Source organism: Suncus etruscus, chromosome 13 (genome assembly GCF_024139225.1).
Source record: "Suncus etruscus isolate mSunEtr1 chromosome 13, mSunEtr1.pri.cur, whole genome shotgun sequence".
In the NCBI taxonomy this organism is placed as follows: domain Eukaryota; kingdom Metazoa; phylum Chordata; class Mammalia; order Eulipotyphla; family Soricidae; genus Suncus; species Suncus etruscus.
The window spans coordinates 36,259,939-36,278,257 of NC_064860.1; the positions used below are offsets into that span (position 1 = coordinate 36,259,939).

Consider the following 18,319-nt stretch of genomic DNA (forward strand, 5'->3'; position numbering starts at 1 on the left):
AAATATCCATCTTAATGTACTTTTTGTCAGAGGGACTAACTAATGCAATATCTGATTTCATCGTCTTCAATTTAATTAATTTGCCTTTGAAGCACATTTAAATGACTGTAGTACAATTCCCCGTAACCAATATGTAGGCTCCTAAGTTAATTTTGGATACATCTTTGACCCTAGGTATGGGTATTAGAAAGGAAGATTTTACTAAGATGCATAGGTAAGTGTGCATACTTTGAACTACTCAGATGAAAGGATCCTTAGATGTACTTCAAACACAGGGGGATTGAGAGTGGGTGGGAATCCCTATGATGGGTGTCACCCAGCAAAGGAATAAAGAGAATTCATTTTCCCTGTTTGGTTAGGAGTGAGTTTGTGCATGATTCAAATTCAAGTTCCTCTACCACAACATTGTGGCCAATAAAAGGAACAAGGGATTTCCAGAGAGCTCTTCCAGTCTTTGCATTTAAAGCATATACTAATTTATATATTACACATATTACACACATGGCACATATGCATATTAACACAAAGACACACATTTGTGTTAACGCAATACAATTTTGCTAATAGGCAGTTACACATACATTAAAAACAAGAAAAATTAAAGTATTTATTAAATAATGATAAAGTGCTTTCTTTTCTTTTTTCACTTTCTTTTACATTTTAATTTAGTTTCTGAGATTGGTAATGTTGATATTACTATATCAATAATACCATGTTTCTATAATACATCCATCAGCAGAACATTACTATTCTTCCACCACATCTTTAGCTGCCATCTCAGTATCCCTCTCCTTAGTGTTTCATGCCAACACTGTGTGCCAATGATTCTACACAAATAACCATTTTAGCATTTGAGGTACTAAACCCCAACGTTGACTTTTCAAGGTTACATAAAACATAAGTGTAAGGAAAATAATGTTTCTCACTCCAGCTTGCTCTAGAGCCTATACTCTAAGGAGAAAACAAAGGAGAATGAGTTTTTAATTCTCTTTATCCATTATCTACAGAAATTACATCAGTCATTTACTTTTAACCATAAATTTATAAGATAAAATTCCATAGAACCTGAAAACCAAATCTTTAAAGGTAAGAAAACTTGTTGAAGGTAACCTGTTCTATCCTGGGGCTCATAGTTTTTAGTTTTCATGGTCATATCCCAGAAATGCAGCCTTCTGGAAGAGGGGCAAAAGTTTTTTCTAGTGCTATAATATCCAAGAAGCATTCATTTCCAAGAAGCAAAAGGTTGCATTTGATGAGTTCAGAAGTTCTTTTATCCCATAGCTATCTATGATTTTCTTTCTTTCTTTCTTTTTTGGTAATAGAATATTGAAATGACAGAATTTCCAGCATTGGGTGTTTTTCAAAGACACATTAATGAACTCAATGTTATAAAATGCTTTAGGACCTTTTTTTCACATGAAAGGCAATTTCACTGGGTGTTTATATAAGTTTATAATTGGGTTAGTTCTCTTCTTTTATGTACACACAGCCATGTCATCATCTGCCACCTCTTCTCTGACTGTTGGACTTAAGATTTCATTTTCTCTTAATTGACCTTCATCTTAATTAGATTTCTCAAAGTCCAATCATGGAATACATAGAAAATATTTATGCTTCCATTGTGTGAAACTTCAAAGGGGTCTGCACTGCAGATGGTTCCCAGGATCAAAGCTAGCTGCCTGGGCCCCATTATTATTAATGCAATTAGTCTGACATTGCTCCCTCTTGACTGTCCCCAAAGTGTAAGTTAGAACAGGAGAAAAATACTGATAATTTTCAAGAAAAGGCTTTAATGAAAAAGTAAGTGTCTGCTAGTGATGAATGAACCACATAAGAACATAGATAGAACCTAAAGATTTTAAATAGACACCTCATAGCAAATTACTTAGAAGTCTGTAATGAGCATAATTAAGCAGTCACTATGTCCTATCTATCAGTACTAATATATGTTTGACCTTATAAAACTGCTCAGTGAAAATTTACTGCATGTGTTGTTAAAAATAGCACAGGTAAACTCTTCTCATTTAGCATTTCTTCGAATTTACAAATGATTGTCATAAATCATCATGTATATTCAAATACCAATTTCCCTTGCTATTCCTTTTTTACCAGCATTTCAAATGTTGTGTGTATGATATTTAAAACAACTATCCATGGCATATTCTATCCTGTTCAAGCAATTCACTCTATTTAAATGTACCAAGCAGGTGAAGTCTCCAATATGATATTACAGAATTATCTCTGGATAACAAAATATGTATCAACTAAGAATACCAAATGAGAAATAACTGGTATCACCTTTGACAGTTAACCTAAGCATGCCTGCTATGAATTGTTCAAACTGACTTTTTTCTTTTTTTTCAAAACCAGCGTTTGGAATTAGGTCAGGGGATCAGCATAGCTTAGATAATTAATGGTTGAATAAATTGTTGTAAAGAAACAAACCCCAGGACCCACTAAAAGAAATCCCAGGGCTCTGGTAATTTTCTCCTGCCAGAATTTTATTGATTCGTTTATTCACTTGCCAACAGATATTTGTTGCAGAGCACTAAGAAGCAGAAGCAGTAAACAAGAGAGTCATAATAGTCATAAATGTTTTTCAGCTGAATACTGCAGTCTCCCTTTCTTACGACTCCTGCATAATCCTTGTCCACAGTTGTTTTGTCGCATTTTATGTCACAATTTGACATGTAAAATCTATTTCTACAGGGTAGGTATCCTAGTGTTTATAGAAGCTAAGTTATTGACCCAAAATCTTTGGAATGAACTTAGTAAAACAGTAGACAGCTGGTTTTGTTTATTTCACTTAAAACAATGTTCAGATCTCTTTCAGATACCAGTCTTAGAGATAGCTGTTCTTTCATTTTAGGATGTATGTCATCCTTCAATTTCAGATCTTGTGGTACACTGAAAGGCATCTACTACATAAAAGTATTAAAAATCACTCAGAAGATATTGTCTTACTTAAATGCCCAGAATACTGAGAATAATATCTAGTACACAGTATATGTTTAGTAAACAGATACTGTTAAGTTTACTAATGTTTCTTATACTAAACTCATTTCCAATATTGGGGTGGGGAGGGCAAATTTTCTCCAAAGCTGCTCCCAAGTCTCAAAGCAATTTTCAAGTCCCATTCCTTGAATGGCTGATACATCCAATTTTGTTCTTTACACAGCCCAACTTAGTTGGAGATACCAAATAATTTTATATTATTAACATTTCTTCATCTGTTTGTATCCCTTTAAACGCAAATCTGCCTCCATTGAAGTGTTGAAAGCAAACAACTCACATAGATACTAAAGAATATGGGTTATTAGAATTTACAGTTTATCCTTATATTTAACAGTTGTTTATTTAGAAGAAATAGTGGTTACCTGTTATAAAATATAAACAGATGGGATTGAAAACATCTGTTGTTTCCAGATAATTTATTCATTTAACAGGATTCTTTAGTCCTTTGATTAAAAAAATCACCAAATGATTAAAAGTTATGAAAATAATTGCTAAACATAGAAAATGACTTCTTTATTTATTTATATCTATATCCATTAATTTCCCCATATAAACATTTGGTTTATTGTTCTAATGTGCATGATAGCCATAAAGCACACATGATATTCAAAAATCTATTACGGTATTTTTATAAGAAATTCTATTAGAGATAATACAGAATATTATAATTTTATGTCATATGTTTGCAACATAAGTTAGAACCATACTTTCCTTAGTTCCTTCTATTACCAAGACAGGGGATTTTATATCACTTACTACAATTATTGAGATGCGGCAGTCATGAAAAAATATAAGTATATTGGATCCATCCTTAATTTACTTTACCACTAAATAATATTTAGTATGGAGCCAGAGCAGTGGCGCAGCAGTAGAGCGTTTGCCTTGCATGTGACAGACCTAGGATAGACTTTGGTTCGATCCCCCAGCTTCCCATATGGTCTCTCAATCCAGGAGCAATTTTTGAGTGCATAGCTAGGAATAACCCCTGAGTGTCACGGGATGTGGCCCCAAAACAAAGAAATGATAATTATATTATTATTTAGTAATATAATATTTAGTATGTTCATTATTTATTAGGGATGGTAAATTTTTTTTTGTTTTTCGGCCCACACCCATTTGATGCTCAGGGGTTATTCCTGGCTAAGTGCTCAGAAATTGTCCCTGGCTTGGGGGGACCATATGGACGCCAGGGGGATCGAACCACGGTTCTCCCTTGGCTAGTGCTTGCAAGGCAGACATCTTACCTCTACCGCCACCTCTCCAGCCTCAACTTTTTAATAATAATTTAAGTCTGTTTTGTTATTAATTCTGAATTATCTACAGTATATACTTGGCTCCGATATTCTTGTTCCATCATTGCACACAAACACTTGGAAAGAATTAAGATAAAGAGGACAAAATCAAAGCTTCAAAAATGTAAATCTTCTTTGCCACAAAGAATTTGTTAGTAATAAAATTGGGAATCAAAAATATAATCAAGTCAATCTTTCTTCCATAACACCAATGAACAGTAGAAATAAAATAACTTTGGATATTAAGGATGTTCTTATAGGCATGGTTTTATTTGAAATTTGCATCATAACTGTGAAATAGTAGACATGTGCCATTAACTATATTTGCAGGTCATGAATTCCAATAGGTTACCATGTCACTGCAATGAGGTAACAACTTAAGTGGCACAGACAAAACCTGAGTTTATATATCCTGATTCCTAATATGAAATTATATCCACTGTGTCTCTGCATATCTTGCCATTTTGGATTATCAATAGTAGCAGAAATACACAGCATTTAAACTAACAGCTGTTCCACTAAATGAGTTTTTTCTTTATTAGAAATAAATTTCCTCTCAAGGTGCTAATTAAAATGTAAACATAAAGTGGTCAAGAGTGTGAGTTTTGGAATAAAATTTCCAAAACAAACAACCAAATGCTAGCTATGTAAATTTGGACAGATACTTATCACCAGTAAATCTGTCTTCTAAATTTTGAGCTTAAAAATACTTTAGGACTATCATTTGAATTATGATAAAAGGTTAAAATAATGTTGACATGTGGCAAATATCTATAAATTTAATTCTTTATTAAGAATTAATTATTGTATACTATTGTTGAAAATGCTAGGAAGATTAAATGAATAATAATTTTGCTAGCTATTCCTTTCTCATTATTTTCTGATTCATTCTAGTTGAAAAAATTTCATCATTGGTAAAATTTTAAAAAGTCTTATGATTATTATTTTTAGTACACAGAATGTTGAAGTAATAAAAATTGAAAGAACCCTTTTATTATTGTGCGCAGAACACAGGAGAAGGGTTCTCTTGAAGGATTCTAGAAAAGAACAAAATCTTTCACCTTTCATACCTTTATGACAAAAGGGACTGGGGAAGCAGTTCTCTATTGTATTTAATGAAGATGGGTCAATAAAACTGGTGAGGATGATACAGTGATTAACTTTTCTGTCTAATCATGTTATTTTGCTTTCTAGGTAATTGAACAGAGACTAGTCACCTATATTCATCATTATTTCAATAATTTCTCTTTTAATTTCTAATCTCATCTTCCCTACTCCTTGAGTTTCTATCACATTCACAACTGTAAATGAGTATCAGTTTATACAAAGAATAACAGTGGGTCCCAAATGTTTATTATCACTATATTTGAACATATCTTTATTCTTATTTTATTTTGGGATTTGGGTTTATACCTCATGGTACTCAGGAGTTGTTTTTGACTCTGTGCTCAGGGATCACTCCTGCCAGGTTTAGGGGATCATCCCCAGCTTAGCTATGTGCAAGACAAGTACCCTACCCCTGGTACTTTTGCTCCAGGCCCCACTTCGATTTCTAAGCCACTGAACATGGCACAATATAGTTTATCATATATTTCTCTAACTTTATCAATGCAGAATTTATTATAAATGAATTTTAAATTCTCAGTAAAATATAACCATTGTGAACTATTGTGATAACTACTGGTAACAAGAAGACATTTATACATTCATCGTTATCTGTAAATTTACCTTAGTATAAAACACTTCCCAGAGTTTCAAGAAAAAGTTTTTGGCATGTGCAACTGATCCATGTCTCCTTGTCTCTTTGTCCAAGATTAGTGCACTTAATAGTGTTCACTTTTAATTTACTGCTGCCTTTCCCACACTAGCATCTCCTAGAAACTAATAAATAACTCTCTACTTAGCTATTCAGCCTTGAGCAAACTGAGAAACAGGTAAAGGAGATATAGGGCAAGCCAAGTTTCCCTTTTGTTACAGACCAAGGAAGTTAGAGGCAGGAGCTTGGTGTGGGTTGCTTCAACTCCCCATTAATGGCAACTCTGTACTAGAGCAGACAGAACTTTATAAAAAATAGAGCTCAAATTAGACTGCACTGTCAAGACCAGAAACGAAATGCTCCCTGCCAGAAAGTAGGTTGCAAAAGAAAGAAGCAGAAAAGATCAGTCAAACAAGCCTAGTTTATTTTTTCCATATATCCTAGTTAGAAAAATTATTCCTCCCCATAAATTCCAGAGAAAAGAAAAAAAAGATAAGTGCATGTCACATCAGCTGAAACATAGAGTGAGAAACAACCATTTATAAAACTATGGGCTGGCACTTTCATTCCCAATGCCTGAAAATGGGTAGTAAGGATGCATGTGGCATTTGTATGTTAAGATTCATTATCTATCACAGATATGTGTGACAGTGGTGCAAGTGGGGAAATGTTGGAGTCTAGGATCTGCCCAGTAAGGGGTTGGATTTGCAAAGCAGTAATCATCAGTAAGAATTTGTCTGTCATAATCCCAATCCCATTACCCAGAAACTCACAAATACTAGTCAAACCTATTTACAGACCAATTTACAAATTAGAAATTGAACAAAAAAATAAGATCACAAGCCAGATTCTCTTTCTAGACAACATGTTACGGATTATGGCATCATTTCCAAAAAAAAGTTCTAATACAGTAGAACTATGGAAAGGAAACCAGTGTTTATTCACTGCTTCACTACTGGTTATCTATTTTTCTTCTAAAATATCTTATTTCACCCAGCTGCCCAAACTAGAAACCTGACTATTATCTTTAACACTCCACCTTCTTATTCTTGCCCTTCACAACTATGTCAATTCTGAAACTCAAGATATTTCTATCTCAAATCTGTCATGCTCTCTGGACCCTTTAATCATAAATCAAATGCAGGTTAGCTCCAGCTTTCTTCAATACTCTTCAAAAAGACCAACCTGAATCTTGTTCCAACTTGTATATCTGATAAAACTAAAACAAAGTAACTGAGCAATGTACTAAATTTTCTAATGAGAAACTGTATTCTAGTTGAGGACGATCCTATCATTTTTTGAAGATATTTAATGTTCTTTAACACTTTTTAAATTTATATAAAGAAAATGCATCACTTAGCTGACATAGCTCACCATAATACATGTGTTTCCAGATAAGTGCAAGTGAAGTTATTGAAAAAAATATACTAAAGAAAAATAAAAAGGCAAAGAAGTTTAAAAAGAAAAATGTACAGTAGAAAACACATTTGTGAAAATTATTTTATCTCCAATAAAAATTTGTGTTGGTATTTTAGGCCACACCCATTTGATGATCAGGGGTTACTCCTGGCTAAGTGCTCAGAAATTGCCTCTGGCTTGGGGGGACCATATGAGACGCCGGGGAATCGAACCAAGGTCCTTCCTTGGCTAGCACTCTCAAGGCAGACACCTTACCTCTAGCGCCATCTCACCGGCCGCTCCAATGACATCTTTAATATAATGAAAGAAAGTTTAGTAAACTCTTGTCGTTAGTGTCCATTCTTTTGAATTGGTGTATTCCTATAAGAATGTCAGTATTAAACAAATAAATTTGTTCAGAGATTCACAGCACTAATACAGTTACTATGAATTTGAGGGGCCTGTACCCAGCTTCCAGGGCTCCTGGAAAAAGGAAGTTTCAGGTGCCACTTTCCTCCTAAGCTGCCTAGCTTTCTGTTGCATGGGCTGGTGTACCCATGATCTCTCATGGTTCGGTTTACATCTTGTTTAAAAAAAAAAAGAGTAAATTTATGGAGCTTGTCCAGTTAGAACATCATGACTATCATCTCTTAAATCCATGTTTATCCTCTATTCAATTCCCTACATCTATACAAATACTTTCTCTATCAACATGAATCCTTAATTACTACATTGTCCTTTGAAGTGCTGAAACACACATCTCACCAATCAGAGAAAAAGAAGTTTAAATGATGCTGTAGTGATCAATTGAAGTTAAGTGTTTTTGAAAGATAAGACAGAAGAATCTCCACCTGGCACAATTACTTGTTTAGACATCAATTTTAGCTAGGAGGAGAGGAGGTCACAATCTGATCTCAGAATTTTTGTTTTTGACTGCTAATTCTAACTCCTAACCCATGAACCAAAAAAAAAAAAAACAAAAAACACCTCCACCATCCACCCAACAACAACAACAACAAAATGAGCTCTAATTTTTAAAGTTAGTGCTTTAGGAGTTAAATATGTTATGGGTATTAATGTACACTTGTATCACAATGATAATACTGTTCCTTTATGAAGATAAGCAATTTTGCTAAAATTGGGAATTTAGGGGGGGTGGAGCCAGAGCAGGTAAGGTGCTTGCATTACATTCAGCTTACCAAAGAGAACAACTGAGTACCACCAAGATGATCTCTGTGCACAGTACCAGAAGTAGACCCTGAGCACAGCCAAGCATCCCCCCTCCCACAAAATTAAAGTAGGAATTACCTTTGTTGTTGTTACTAGAAAAGATATATGCATATCCCTTTTCACAATCAAACTGCAATTAAATTCTAAAATTTCTTGTTTCAAATTCAGGGTTTAACGTTCACATGCCCTTTTCATGTCTGTATTAATAATAAACAAGTACATCTAAAGCAAGGCAATTACAACCTTTTCTTTCCTGCATGATTACACATGAAATTGTAGCATTTATATAAATTTGCTTTGCTCCTCTCTCTTACAGATAACTCTCTCTTACAGTGATTTACAGATGTCCAAGCAGAGATGAAAATAAAACGGGGAGAAATTACACAAGTCTATTCTGCTGTACATTTTTATAATAATAATTTTTATTTTGACCAAAGTGTATTACATATCTTTTTCAGCAATATTTTAGGTACATATTAACATTGAATCAGGGGAATGCCCACCACCAAAGTTGTCCTCCCTCCACCCCTGTTCCCAGCATACATCCTATATCCCCCTTCTTTTACCCCCAGGCTGCTAGTATAAGTGGTCCCCTCTGTGTCTAGCTTGTTGTAGATTGGGTATAGATTCTGTTGTCATTGGTTTTGAATTTGGTGTTTAAGTCTGATCATTTTTTATTACTACTTAGTGATCATACAACTGTTTGGTCTTGGTGCCCTCCAATATTTCCCCCTCAATTTGTGAGGTGGAACAAGATGGTTCAAGTTATGTGGTTCTGTTTGAAGAAAAGAGAATAATAAAATGAGGCAAAATTCAAACAAGCAAAAAATGGGCCAAGTCCTTCTAGAGGCTATAAATATCAATTTAAAAGAAGAAAGGGAAAAGGGTAGAGAAACACAACAATACAAAAATAAACATCAAACAAAAAATCCAAAAGCACCACAGCAATAAAGACAACCACCACACAGTAACCACAGTTCTGAAATAAAAACAAAACAAAGCACACAAAAAATGAAAAACAACAACAATAACACAACCAAAAAATTATTTTGTGCTGCTTCATTTTTGTTTTCTGCATAGGCACAGTATTTATTGGGGAGATTAGAAAGGGAATTCCCTTGGCCTAAGAGATACAGGATTTCTCTGCCCTTGAAGTATACTGTCATGGAATAACTACAGACTCCCTCATGGTCATGTACTCTACCCTATGTCCTTTTGTGGTGTATGGAAACCTGCTCCATCATGGATGATAAAATCAGACCTCTGTATCTAGAGATCTTGGTATCTGCACAGGTGCTGCACATTCTTTTAAACTAATACTATCAAGAGTCTTCTATAGGCAGAAAGCTTGGAGAAAAGTTCTTAAATATGAAGGAAATTTTTTAAAAATAAATTCGGTGAAGCAGGCAATGGAGAATAGAGACAAATAAATTTTATGTACTGCAACTTTCGTGGGAGTCCCCCGACCCGCGGGGGTGTGGAAATGAAAGTTGCTAGTTATTAGTGGGTTCACTCGAGCAGAACCGACCTGTAAAGAAGAACTAGAGAGATTAGTAAAAGAAGCCTTCAAGACAACACATGCTGTTCAAAAAGGGAAGTTTATTGTTGGGGGATCAGCTTTTAAGGGCTGAAACACGTCAGGGGTGTTACAAATTTTACACCAATCACAGTTACAAGCATTCATTAGCATAAATTGGGGCAGGTAGTAGGGAGGGGCAGAGGTAGACCTGAGCACGTTTTACTAAAAGGCATAAGATTCAAACAAAGTTCTTAATAATGTTTGCTAACACAAAGGCAAACTCTATATTTTTCTTTCTGGCTGGATATATTGGGCTGCTCTGAATTACTTTATTTTTGTCTATTTCCTTTGTTCTCAAGGCATGGGCCTTTCGGTCACGTGGGTGGCCAGATTAGGAATTACTGAGGTGTCCTATGTTCCAGGTTTCATCAGCTAGGCTCCCCACAGTTCCCCCTTTACTGTAATAATAAAAGAAGAAGAGCAAAGTGGGTGGAGTCACCTGTCTTAGGTTATTTGGTGGGCTTCCAGTTCTGGACATGGCAACAAGAGACCAAATTAAAAGTTTTTGCGCGCAAAATATTAGGAATGCCATGTTTGCACCCAGACACTGGCACCAAACTATTCCCCGTCATGGGCATCTCCACAGCCAGGAGCAGAGCAAGCAGGGGCGTTTAGCCAGATACTCAAAACTCCTTAAAGCTCAGAGGTATATCCAAGGCTTCAAGTTCTTCGGGGTGCATTTAGGAGAGCCACTGATATTGGACCTATACTGAACATTAGGGCAATTTCAGTAACCGGATTTTTAACAAACTTGTGAGGCGACAGAATGCCTTGGGGCCAAAGGAAAAATTAGCAAAAAGCCAATGAAAGGACCGAATTAGGTAGCAGCTTAGACAGCCAGGATGAGGTAGAGGACCAATTTTTATATCAGGACTCATCTTAATCCCTGTTTATTTCTATCCTCTAGACTTTCTACCATAAGTCTAATGCTATCTCTAGCTAAGTCAAGTTTATTTTAAAAAGCAACATTTTATTCTAAGGATGACACAAATTTCCCCCTCCCTCAAAAAAGGTTAATTTTAAACCACGGCAGTTTTTCTGCTCTAATACTGCTAGGGATTGAACAGTTAAGTAGTGTAAACTTTTTCTAAGTTTGTAAACATTTTTAACAACAGTTATGAGGCATTAACAGATTTTAGAGTATGAACCAATGAATAGATTTTTGTGCTTACACCAGTAACACCCAGGCCTTTTAATAAGGCTGGGGTGGAGGCAATGTTTGTTTTTATACTGCAGCGGGAGAGAGACAAAGTTATATTTAAGAGGTAATAAGGCAATTTTTGATTTAACAGTTAATTTTGGCATTAAAACAACCAAAACACAGTAGTTCTAGGACTAAAGAAACAAATGTAAAACAATGGGGGAGATAAACCAGTGAAACAGGCAAAAAACGTTGAATTGGGGGCAATTATGAACTGAAAGGAGAAATCAACGACAAGAATTTGATTACAATTTTCAATAGGGGGAATCATATTGGGTACCAAGGGGCAAAGTTCAAGTTCCACCACTAGTTTTAAAGTTAAGCCACGTTTTTGAAGCTTTATACCGCATTGCAGAAGGTTGGTGTCATTGGTGAAGTAAGGCAGGTCAAGGCAGCAATTTAGGCCGGTGAGGTGGGTGAATAGCAGGTACCGAAGGCGTCTGGGCGGAGGCGTTGATTATGACAAGGATGAGCTGAGAAGAGGAGGGGGGTCCGGAGGACAGCATGGGCTGGAAGGGTGGGGAAGCAGGCAGAGTTCTGAAGAGCTCGTGGCGTGGGAGAGGTTGAGCTGACATTTATGGATGCCAGAAGATCGCCGGATGCCCAAGGTTTTTTGTAAGATCCAATTTTATGAGACACTATAATTCAATTTGTGTTGGCAGTGGTTGCACAACTCCAAAATTTTCAAACAAAAATACTTGAGCGATTGCCGCACTTGCGATGAAGTGCGGTCATGGTGGTGGCCGGGACAAGCATAAAGGGGATAGTGAAAAAAAATCTCTAAAGGTAGGCAGGTCACAGCGGGGGGCGCAGGCTCTCCCGTCAAGGTGGTTGTCGCCAGTGTGTCCTGGGGAATGGGTGAACGGGCCAGGTCGTGGCAAAAGTGATTGGGGGTGGCTCACTGTTCCTCAGCACCCATGGTGAGGGCACAAAGGGTTACTTAAGGATGGGTCAGGGGATGAGTGGGAGGGGAGTTGGCTATGTCTCCGGCACCATTGTAGAACTAAAAGTCAAAAGGGGAGGGGAAGGAACCAGGGGTGTTGTCATCGTCTTGCAAGGGAGATTCAAGAGAAGCGCGGAGAGGGAGAGTTTTTGAGGTGCTGCGGCAAGGATTGTCAGCCAGCGGTGTCCTTGGGGAAGTGTCAGGAGCGGCACCTGAAAGGGAAACAGAAGAATCCTTAGGGGCGTTACCCCTGGGAGGGTTATGGAGTTTGACCAGCCTATCAGGAAGCCAGCGCGTTTCAGAGGTGGTTGGGTTGTGAACACAGGCATGACCTTTGCCCCATATGAGAACAGGGTGTGGGCCAAGCCATTGTCCTGTACGAACATCTTTCCAAAGCACTTGCTGAAAATTCTCACGAGTGGAGGGGTGCCAGAGTCGATCAGCCGCTGAACGGCCGCTGGAATCCAAGGAGAGAAAATTGAGCACGAAGAGTGCATGATTCAAAAGCAGGCGGTGTTTGCCTTTGCGAGAGTACAAATTCTCGCTTTCTGAAGTGAGTTTAAAAAGTGTATTTTTTAAAGTTTGATTAGCTCTTTCAACAATGCCTTGGCCTTGAGGGTTTAGGGGAATTCCTGTTTTAAGGGTGATACCAAATTTTTCACAAAAATCCTTGAATTTGGAACTAATATATCCTGGACCGTTATCAGTCTTAATGACCGTAGGGACAGGAACAATAGTAAAGCAATGTAAAAGATGAGCAATGACATTCTTGGTGGCTTCTCCTGTTTGGAGAGAGGCACAAATAAAACCACTATATGTATCTACTGTAACATGAATATACTTAAGATTGCCAAAGGCAGAATAATGAGTAACATCCATTTGCCAGAGTTCTCCAGGTGTAAGGCCACGAGGATTAACTCCGGTGTGAGGTTCAGGCAAGAGGGAAAGGCAAGCTTTACATGACTTAACAATTTCTCGAGCCTGTTCCCGGGTGACAAAATATTTTAACCTAAGCGTTTGCGCATTAAGGTGATGTAGCTTATGGGCTTGTTGCGCCAACTGTAAAGAGTCAGGCTGATTAAAGACAGGTAAAAGACGGGTAGCCTGGTTAACTGAGTTATTGCCCTCAGCCAAAGGGCCAGGGAGGCCAGTGTGAGCTCTAATGTGGGCAACAAAAAATGGATTGGTGCGCAGCAAAAGGAGTTCTTGAATTTTAGAAAAAAGAACAGTTGCAGGGGTGGAAGGTTTAATATAAGGAACTGTTTCTAACAGGGGAAGGGAGGCTGCAATATAGCAGCTATCAGTGTACAAGTTAAAGGGCTCTGGGACAACCTGAAAAACCCTGAGGACAGCAGCAAGTTCTACAAGCTGGGCCGAAGTGTACTGGGTGGGGACCTGGTGAATGGTGCCATTGACCTTAAATGCGGCCACGGTGTTAGAACTGCCGTTTGTAAAGACTAGTGAGGCATTAGAAATAGGTTGAAATTTAGTAAGTTTAGGAAAAACTACTGGGTGAAGGCGCAAAAATTGAAGCAATTTATTAGGTGGATAGTGATTATCTAGAGTTCCTGAAAAACCTGTTACAAAAATAACCCAATCTTGTTGATTTTCCATAAGCCATTGCAATTCAGATTTCGTATAGGGAATAATCGCCTTGGTGGGTTGGCAGCCAAAAAGTTTCAGAGAGGCTGTGCAGCCTTGCATCAAAAGCCGCACCACTAGGTGGGGGTAGGTGGCTAAAACTTTATCGGGGGAGGAAGGCAAATGGATCCAGTAAAGTGGGGCAGACTGCCACAAAACAGCTGTGGGTGCAATGGCAGTAGGGCAAATAATGAGGAAAAGGGGTTGAGAGGGCTCATAATAAGTAATAAACTGATTTTGAATGGCGGTGTTAACAATGGCAAGGGCTTTTGAAGCCTCAGGGGTAAGTTGGCGTGAGCTGGTGGGATTAGAATCGCCCTGAAGGATGTTAAAAAGTGGCTTCAGGTTACCCGTGGAGACCTGTAGGTAAGGTCTCAGCCATGTGATGTCACCTAAGAGGCGTTGGAAATCATTAAGGGTTTTTAGGTGGTGGGTACGAAGTTGTACTTTCTGGGTGCGAACCTGATTGGGAAGCAGTTCAAATCCAAGAAAAAGTTGGGGGGGGTGAATTTGGACCTTGTCCTCAGAAATTTTAAATCCGCGATTTTGCAGAGCAAAAACGAGTTCTTTTGCAGCGTGTAGGACAAGTGAGTCATCAGCACAAGCTAACAGAATATCATCCATAAAATGAATGATATAAACTGAGGGGTAAAGGATTCGAAATGGGTCTATAATGGATGCTACATATTTTTGACAGAGCGTTGGACTGTTCGTCATTTCTTGTGGAAGGACCCTCCACTCGAATCTAGGGTTGGGGCCCACGCAATTAGTTAAAGGTACCGAAAATGCAAAACGCTTACAGTCTTCAGGGTGCAGGGGGATGGAAAAAAAACAGTCTTTGAGATCCAAAACAATTTTATAGCTTCCTTTGGGTACAGCTGAGGGGCAAGGAAGTCCAGGCTGAGTAGCCCCCATAGGCACCATGGTTTTATTAATTTCTCTAAGATCATGTAAAAGTCTCCATTTGCCTGATTTTTTTCTAATAACAAAGATAGGGGTGTTCCACGGGGAGGTGGAAGGTTCTATGTGGCCAGCATTAAGTTGCTCCTGCACAAGTTGCTGAGCCGCAGCCAATTTTTCTTTGGTTAGGGGCCACTGCCCAACCCAGACAGGTTTATTATCAAGCCAAGTTATTTTATCTGCCGGGGGTGCAGGAGAGGCAGTGACCTCTACTGAAAATTTTGAGCAGGGGGCGAAAAGCCTAATCCAGCCCTATCTAATTTTTGTGAAGGGATAATGGGTTGAGTGATACCTTGTAAATTTTTTCCCAGTTCTTTGGAGGGTGTGTAGCCCTGTTGTAACATTTGCTGTAATACAACAGGATTTTTACACTTTATAACATAAACACCCATTTGTTCCATAATGTCCCGACCCCAAAGATTAATGGGTAAGTCGGGAATAATGTAAGGGCGGACGAGACCTGTGTCACCATCCTCGTCCTGCCAAACTAGTTTGTTGGCACTGACAAGAACTCTTTTGACGGAGCCAGTTATCCCTGAAACACTGTCAAAGGTAGAAGCAGTGGGCCACTTAGGAGGCCAGTCTAGGGGAGAAATGCACGTGGTGTCTGCACCTGTATTTAAGAGGCCTGTGAATTGTTTACCCGAGATGGTAAGGGTTAAAGGCGGGCGAATGCGGCACATGGCACGCACCCAAAAAATGTCAGAGGAGCCAGGGGAGGTAGACCCGCGACTGTGGGAGAGGGCGGGAAACTGCACATTCATAGGGAGAGGTAAGGCCTGAGCAATGCGCTGGCCAGGAACAATTTGAACTGGGTGGTAGGGGGCGACAGCCAATAGCATAATTTCTCCAGTGTAGTCATTGTCCACCAGAGAGGGTTGTACTATGAGGCCTTTCACTGTGGCAGAGGCTCTGCCAATAATCATAAAAAAGGTGTTTGGAGGTGGGGGTCCAAAAATACCTGTTGGAATAATCTGAACACCATCCTCAGGGGTTAATAACTTTGGGGCTGCTGCACTGAGATCGAGGCCGGCACTCCCTGGGGAGGCCCTGACAAGAGAGGTTGCTGGGGGGGCAACATACCGTTTGGCACCAGCGGTTGGACCTCGGGAGCTGAAGTTTGAGAGAGCGCCGCAAACTGGGGCTGCTGTGAGAAGGCTGGCTGCGGTGGATTGTGCCGGCTGATCCCCGTGGCCGGCTGGAATGCAATGTGTTTCGGGGCCCGGGGCTGGCCCCGTGGCCCGTTTCCCTGTACCTGTGGTAGTGGATTCCCTTCTAAATCAATCACTGAGCGGCAAGCTGAAACCCAATGCCTGCCGCGGCGGCAGCGGGGACAAAGAGAAGGGCGGGGATTAGTGTTACCTGCTTGTAACACCGGTGTCTGCCGCTGAGGACAGCGGGAGGCAAAATGGCCCGGAGCACCACATTGAAAGCAGGTTTTTCCTTTGTTTTGGCCTTGAAAGGCAACAAGGGCTTTGGCGATCTTATGAACAAAGGGGTCCGCCTCGCGGCAGAGATTGATCATGTCATGCAAGGACTTTCCTTTCAGGTTGTTCCTAAGGATACTCTTACAGGTCTCATTAGCATTTTCAAAGGCTAATTGTTTCACCAAAGTACTATCAGCGTCTGTGGCGGTGACGCCCAGGACGCGCTCCACAGCCTCTGAAAGGCGGGCAATGAAAGAATTGTATGGTTCGTCTGGGCCCTGCACTATTTGAGAGAGTGGGGCGGTAGAGGTACCAGCCCGGGGAAGGGACTTCCAAGCTCGTAGGGCAGCGAGAGCTGTGTTTGCAAGCAAGCTTCTAGGGAGTTTACACTGTTCTTTAAGAACGTGATATGGGGGTATTCCTGCTATGCGGGCATAAAGGTCATCATTTCCTGCAGCAATACCCTGACATCTTAATAGGAAATCAGCTTCCCAAGAAACATAAACATCATTTTTCAAAGCAGTTCTAACAATATCTCGCCACTCGGCTGGCAGAACAGCGCCGCCGCCACCGATGGATTCAAGGCAAGACAAGGTGTATGGAGCATGTAGGCCATAAGAGGTGACTGCAGTAAAAAGTTCTTTGAGGTCTTTTCTGTCGAGGGCCTTGTATTGCCGCAGTTGCCGTCTGATAGGGACTTCAGGAATGTCAGGGGGTTCTGCTTGATCGGGACTATGGTCTAGGGAGCCATTGTCGGGCTGGGCTGGGTGTTGGGGGGCTCTGGCAGCTGGAATTGGAGCTGCTGAAGTGGCAGCAGCAGCAGCTGCGGCTGCTTCTTGCCTGGCCTGCGCCCTCGTGCGGGGTCTGCCAAGGGGTAAAGAGGGGAGTTCACCCTCCTCCTCCCAGTCCTCCCCGTCCGGGCCATGGACGGGGAACAAAAAATGTGGAGATGATGGATCTGTAGCTTGAAGCTGGGCAATTTGCTGTCTGAGCTGCCGAATCTCTATCAATAAAGGATTATCGGGTTCTGGAAGAGGCATTTTTATGGGTGCGGGCAAATCAAACAGGGGAGGCTGTGAGGGAAGAGAGGTTGCATTTCCATGGTAGGGATCAGTTTTATCCTGCAACTTACTTTCTTCCTCTGAGTCCTGCTTCTCCTCAGGGGGCTCTGAGGCTGCCCCTCGCAGAGAGGGATAAAGAGTTTTCTGCATAAGAGAAGAAGGCTCCTCGGGGGGAGAAAGGGAATCAATATGCAAAAATGAGCTGGAGCGGGAACTGGGGTGAGAGCATTGTTTGGAGGCATGCTCCAAATGCTTCTGGGCATCTTTCACAATTTGCAAGCTCTTAGGGTCAAAAGCAGATTTTACTATGATGCTTTTGAGGAGATCCCAATATTGTTGTATAATTTCTTTCTCAGACTCACTGCCATGTGTGTTAAAATGGTTAGTGAGTTCTGCCCCGACTAGATCCCAAGTACTGGAAACTATTTTTGGGCAAGTAATAGCAAGCCAAGGACAAATTTTATTAACAAACATTAAGAATTTCAACAAATCTTTCTCTTCAATTACTATATTTCTACTTCTAAGTACTTCTAGTATACCTTTAATAAATTTTGCTCCTTTGCTCAGACTGGTCCCCATTTTTACTCTGGGACTGTAATGGGGTGGCGGTTTTTCACCTAGGCATTAGACTAACTAAATTACGTTGCTTTAATTTATTTTACCTGACGTAATTCAGCTCCGGACTCGTCGCACTCTGCCACCCGATCAGATTCTGTAACTCGAGCTCCCACGGGGCGCCACTCTGCAACTTTCGTGGGAGTCCCCCGACCCGCGGGGGTGTGGAAATGAAAGTTGCTAGTTATTAGTGGGTTCACT

The 18,319-nt window shown here is 39.8% G+C and overlaps 1 protein-coding gene across 2 annotated transcripts in view; it reads left to right on the top strand.

The window, feature by feature from the left end:
- Positions 1-18,319, top strand: part of LSAMP (limbic system associated membrane protein) — a 697,625-nt gene that overhangs the window by 640,578 nt on the left and 38,728 nt on the right. The window lies entirely within an intron of this gene.